Consider the following 7,035-nt stretch of genomic DNA (forward strand, 5'->3'; position numbering starts at 1 on the left):
CAAACAGACACCCGCCGGGTTAGTCCTTGCCACTGAAACCAGGACCCACACAAGGGCTAGGCCTTGCACGGGAAATCTCCCCTCTCGTGCTGTGCTTTCACCAAGGTGACTCCCATCCTCAGCGGGAACCGGAGGAAAGCGCCCGTCTTACGATGCTTCCATAAATCGGACTTTGCATTTTCCCACCGTGGGGTACGGGCCTGCGAGCCTCCCGTCTGTCTGGCTACACTGCAGAGGCGAGGCAGCTAACTTCAAAGTCTCACGACACCCACCAGCCTGCCCATCTCTGGGGCCACAGACTCGGGTCCCAGAGAGGAAAAGCACTAATGAGGCCCGAGAGGAAGAGCCTGTATCTGCATTTTACGTGGGTCCAAAAATCCCACCAACTACTCTACCAATTACAACTTTCCAAAGAAAGGGTCTTTGATCTCTCTTTTCTCCCAAACTCCTGTACTGTATATGGGAGGAGGCCCCTTTGAACCTTGTTAATGAAATAGAGGCTGGCTAACTCACTTAGCCTGAAGGGAACCGATTCGATTACTAAATTTATTTTACTCATCAGAATCAGGCAACTAAAGGTTTAAGATGAATAACCCCTACCCAAATCCCAATGGACTTTGATCCCGAAGTTTCTTCCGTGGCAGGGTGGTGGGGAGGTGGAATTTGCACGGCACCTTTGGTAGATGTGGAGTCCTTTCTTCCTGTCATTGGCCTCCCCATGCAGCCTCTAAGTTTAATCAGGCCATGTATTTTTTATCCGCTTTTCCCCTCTGTGAGCATGTCGCTAGTCGTTGAAAGGAGTTTTGTCAATTGGAAGAGCGTGTCTGCACACGTTGGCGGCGGCGCAGTGAGAGGTTACTTGGCTAAGAACCAGCTACCTGGGGGCAAAGATCACGGCTGGCAAAAGCGGCTTTCATCTGGGTAGGGGGAGGTAGGGGTGAGTGGGAATTACACTACAAAGGGCCCGAAGCCAGGGCGTTCAAAAGTGGGGCTCCCTTGCGGTCCTCGACTCATCCAGTGATGGATCAAAAGGGGAACGTGATAAAGGCCCAGGGGCGAATGAAAAGGTGGGCGAAGTCCGGAGCTATGAGCCCCTCACCACGAATTTGAAGAGGGCGGGCGGACTATCTAGCTTATATGTCGTCTATATTTGTACTCTAGTTCATGACAGGCTTTGCCTTTTCAACGCTATAAGAACACATGACTCTTCCCTCGGATGATGAAAAAGGAGAATATCATTTACTAAGGGGAGTGGGAAATATCCGGTCTTAGTGAAATCTCTGGTTAGGTTTGTGTAGTGGCTAGTGTTTACTGAGCGCTACAGCGGTAGTGATTTTTTAAAATCTGCCTTATTTACGTAATAAAATACATGTTTTGGGGGAGTGCATGATTACGGAAGTACTTTATGAAATGGCCATTTGGTGGTGATAGACCAGGCCTCCCGTGTAAATTTTGCCCAAGGAAGGTCTCTTCGACTGGCTTCTATAAAGTACCGACTCAACTGCATGGTCTTCTTTACAGGCATTTATGCGCTATCACGTTAATAAGTTACATCCACTAAATTAAAGCGCTAAAAGCCTTTAAAATTGTAGTTGAAAAGCTTCCCCCCCATCATATTTCTTAATATAATCCATAGGTCACTCTTTATTTTTCTCCCATGTTCTCGTTTGAGAGCGCTCAAAAGTAATATCAAACCTTCATCTTCTAGTTGCTTAAGGCAGAATTCTTTGTAGGACTCCTGCAACTGAAAAAAAAAATATTGTAAACTAGTGCACTCTTCTGATACCTTTTTGGAAATAGCAACATAGGACATTTTTAGAGGAAACCGCAGACCAGGCCCTGATCTCTGTTGCCCTTCCAAAACTCCCATTGGTACAGGATAGAGACCATGATTGCTAAATATCCAAGTGCACTTGCTGCAAATACAGGGCATCGGCCCCTGGGTAATTCCTTAATCTAGTAATTTTCCAATTACCCAGACTGGGTAATTAAATTATGCCTACCTAATTTCCTCTGTTTTAATTCATCTCTTAAAATTAGCTGTTTGGCGCTACTGTGCTCTGTTACCCTCAGAGATATGGCCCAGAGAGAGCTGGATTTATGCGTGTGAAGTGATTTCCATATACTTACATGGTCACATCCAACTTCTGTTCCTTCCGTTAACTTCAGCTGAACCACTGGCAGGAGTTAGACACGCAGGATTTGACCTATAGACCTTGAAGCAATTTGGATACTTCCAGACAAAAGGTGCTTTAGTATATATTTGGATTTCATTATGTATATATTTATCCATGGCCACCTTATAAACTTCCAAAACAGCATTTTATGATGAGAAGTTAGCACTAAAGGTTCCCGGTAGTATCGCACTAGTTAAGGGGGCTTGCCATGCTCCTTATAGTGCAACAATTTGTCAATGTTCCCAATGCAATATTATTTCCTATTTTCAGAATTGCGCCTGGTGCAGGGTAGAAAAATATCCTTTGGCCTGAACAAAATCTCAGGCTGAACCAGGATTTTAAAACGTATTTGGAGCCATTCACTACCTTCAGTCTGCACACACATCCCATTGGCATCAACCAAAAGTTCCACAGCAGATGGAGGACAGTGGGTTTATGTCATTTTGGTCATTTTTAGGCTACACTAATGCAAAGGAGAGGGGGAAAAGGAAATTGGGTGCTTTGTTTTTAGTTTCTTGTTCAAAATGGTCTAGAGTTTAAAAATCACACTGTGCATGTTGTTGCTGGCAGGGCAGGTTCATTAGAGAGGCCACTGACAGAATGACTAGCTAGAGGGGAGGCTAAACCACCATCTCTCTACTTAGGTACTGATACAGCTTCTGATTTCTGGTACTTACAGGTGATCACTGTGAAGAAGATTGTGCAACTGCTGCTCATTCCCTAGCGTTCTGTGAATCAAGGACCTTCACCTTAAAATTAATCACAGGCGGAGTCATTCTGGAGCCTAGCATGAGACTGAAGGATGGAGTTATAAAGTGGGATTTTCAAAGGAATAAGGCGCTCAGTTCCCATCGAAATGTCCCAGTTCCCATACACTCTTTTGAAAATCTCATCCATAAGCAAAGACTTTATCTTGTTTATTTGTGGTATACAGTGGACCTATTCCTACTGGGAAGTGAAGAGGAAGCCAGTGGCTTCAGTGGGTGCAGGAGCAAGCATTATGTCTTTAGGATATATTTTAGATAGACCAGATAGTGAAATCTGAAAATGACGCGCTGCAATTACTTCAGCAAACATCTGTTGAATGCACAGATTGGAGAGATGCAGTTTAGTCTATCCAATAATTATAACAATGTTAGTATGCAAACTCTTTTGGTACACTCTAATATTAAAGTGCATGAAAACACAACATATCACATTTACTTGAACCAGTTAACAGTCTGTTAGCGCTTCACAGGCTACAGGTTATGTTTAACACACTCGGACCTAATTTTCCCCTCTGGTTACAAAACCACCATTGAAAACAAACCCTGAACTGACAAACTCAGAGCATCGAGGAGATTAGGAGGTAAAATCTCTACTCTGTTCAGACTGGAGCATTTAACCTAGTGATCTCAGAGCCATGCAAGGAGAGTTCAGGTGGGAATGGGAGCCTTACCTTTGATCCATTTGCTTTGTTGGTTTAATACAGACTGACAACCTGACTTTACCATAGTTTGTGTGTTGATTTTCAAAATCCGGTCACCTTTAGATACCAATATCTGTTAATGGAGCAAGGAATGCATATAATTGGCCAAATATGAACAATATATTTTTCTTGAGAGACCACACTTACATTCTAGGGACTTTTATTGAGTTACGTTTTACTAGTCCTAAAACATTTAGCGTTATGCACTTAAAAGATACAGATCATAGGTATTACATCCACAGAAAGTATTTTAGTCAGTGAATGTTCAATGTAGCAGGTAGAGATGAACTTAGCACGTCTTTGAGACTGAACTGGGAACAGACTCTTCAGCCATAAAATGCACTTAACAGTCTATTTAATAGTGGCGAGGTCCTTGAAAATGCAATATCCATGCTAATCTTGCCTTTTTCTAAATCAGAAATGAAAAATAGGTCAGTGAGGTAGAGCCTTCCCCTTCCATTTAAAATGTGACATTTAATCTATTTAAATAACTAAGTAAACTTTATTAATTCAGGATTTGGTAAGCAAGCTGAGAAAGGAGGCACTCCGCAACTTGATTAAGATCACAAAATGTGAGAAGGAGTGTCCTTGGACTAAAGGTTTAATAAAATCCCTGCTTACTTGAGCTTCAACAAGATGGGAAAAGCCAGGGCATAGGAAAACAACTCAGCCACTCCTCTCAATTAAGCAGTGAAATGGCTGAACCTCAAACATACTTTCTTTTACAGAGGTAACAATGTATCCACAATGTAACAGCGTATGAAAGAAGAAATATATTTCCAGTTCAGGAATCCCTCCCCCAAATTAAAGTCCACGTTCTAGAAGCACATGGAGTTGTAGCGTTAATGTCAACCAGGACCAGCAATAGCAGACCGGCTGTGCTTACATATAACTCACAGCGAAGGGTTAAACCAATGGGCACTGGTTTTAATCTGGAGTTTGAGAATTATTTGAATTTAATTAAAAATAGTAGTAGTCAGTCTTAAGGTCAACCATGCCCTTCTAACTAGTTTATTTATTTATGTATTAATTATTATTATTATAGCCCAATGCCAATCATCTCTCAGGTGGATTATGGTAAAGATTAACAAAGAGAAATAATAAAAGTCCAGATGCAAAATAACCGTGGCTAAACCGCTCTGTTTAAAAGGAAACCATCAGTGTAATAGTTTTCAACGTTCCAGCTTTTTGACCAAATGCGTGTGGCATAAGGACAGATACTTACAATTTTTATAGTGTTGAGGGCCCAGTAAAAGGTCAAACCGCAAACGTCTCTACAGTATGTTTTCCCGCTCCCTCCTGCATCCCAGCTCAGTTCAGGAATTAAATCCTACATGAGCTGGAAAGCAACTTTTTATAGCTGCCCTGCAGCTTCTTCCAAGCCTCTTTCCCTCCTATCCGCTATAGGAAGGACTTTTCCATCATTCAGATTGCATTTCATTCTAGAGTTATGAAACACACTAGCGATATTTGTGTTTCGACTATGCAGGTTTACGTCAATTGTAATAGCTGTAATAATAAATAAATAAAAACGGCCAGTAAACTCATTCAAACGTCATGAGGATGTGAAAAGGGTTAATAGAAACGATCTTCCTGATCATTATTCCTTTCTCTCTCCTGGTAAGAAACAAAATCAAACCCCGTTTGTCTACTGCCCCGTTGTTACAATGTGTCCTTAATGCCTTTTCCAGTCATTGATTTGGTCAAAGTCACTGCAGAAATACTAGTGACAGAGACTCGATTTCAGGCAACGTGGCCAATACAAGTATTTAGAAAGCATTCAATACAAAGATTTCCTGGGGAAGTGAATGATTTCACCTTGCAACAAGGGTAGCTAAGCTAATTGAACTAATGCACTTGAACTTTCAGCAATAAAGCCTAACACTCGAATACAGAGCTCTAAGAATTCTCTGTCAAATGTACATGTGGAGATAGAGTGCCCCAAAAGTTAGGGAATAATATCAATTACCTACAGGATATAGCTTTATTGCTTTCACTGTTGAAGTACGTAGTTACTAACTCAGATACTATGAAGGATGCATGCTATTCTTGGATTTGTTTAACATTACTCTGCTTGTTATTCTAAATAAGGAATAGCTATCAGTTAATTGTAGAGGCAAAACCATGAAGAAAACAGAAAAAGGAACTGCCAAAAGGAGGCAGAGCTGGCTGGCTGGCTAGCTAGATAGATTAAAATAGTGCTCTGGCCTATCATTTGCCAGCTCTGCCTCCTACTTTGCTAAATTTGGAGCCAAACAGGCAATAGGCAAAATTTCCGTTGACATCAACCAGAACTGTTTTTGAAAACTGTATCAGAATTGATAGCATTGTGGCTCAGTCTTGCTGGATCAGTAATCTCAGGGAGTGGTGGTTATGGAGATCTCAGATAGATTTGAAATTATAGTTTTGTTTATCTCACCGATTTCAAACTGCTATGTTAAAGAAGCTATAACCTCTATGAGGATTAACTCTTCACACAGAATTAAAATAATTTAAAAAAGGGGACTGCAAGTTAAATAGCAATTGTTGTTAGTGGTCTTTATACTTCATAGCATCTAATACCATTCCAGTTCTAATTTATTTGCTCTTGTAACCAATGTATTTTTGAGTCTGAGTTTTTTATAGATTCATGTATTTAGGACCCAATGAGACATTCCCTAGAATCTTGATTCATCTCTTGCACAAGCGATTATTTAATTAAGTATCTATATGAGTCAATAAAGTTAGCTGGTTTATTAGATCTCATTGTAAAAATCTGATGCTCTGATAATGTCATGATGTTCTTATCTATATCTACTATCTTCAGCTAGATTCGGAGATCCAAAGGTGCTCAGAGTTCTCGCGGTTTAGAAACCAATAAGTGGTTTATATGGTCCTCTGTTAAAGATCCTACAGTTTCCATCTTCTAATACTTAAAGAACACACTGAGTGGGATGATAAGCAAAGAGCAGAAATTGCTTCAAATGGTTACTAACTATATTTTGGTGATATGTTTGTTGCTGAATTCATTACACTCAGAAGATATATGACTAGGAATGGCAGCTATATATTGCATTAGAAAATACTTTTGGGAAGTAGTCATTCTGCTGATGTACAAGAGTAGACTAGACAAAATACTACTATCACATGTCAAACATTTTCCAAATTTTGCTTTTTTGACAAAAAACCTAATTTTTTGGGGAGGGTTTCCCATTGAATCTATTGATGATCATTATTTATTAGTTATTAATAATAATTAAATAATTATTATAGTACCATCCAAAGGCCTTATTTGGGTGTGGGGGAGGGATTACATTCTAGAAGACATAAAATAGACACAGAATAGAGGCTGGGGTTACAACATAAGACCAAATGAATATTGTGAAGGATTGGCATAGCTTGTTAGTTACA

This window comes from Chrysemys picta, chromosome 8 (assembly GCF_011386835.1).
Source record: "Chrysemys picta bellii isolate R12L10 chromosome 8, ASM1138683v2, whole genome shotgun sequence".
NCBI lineage: Eukaryota > Metazoa > Chordata > Testudines > Emydidae > Chrysemys > Chrysemys picta.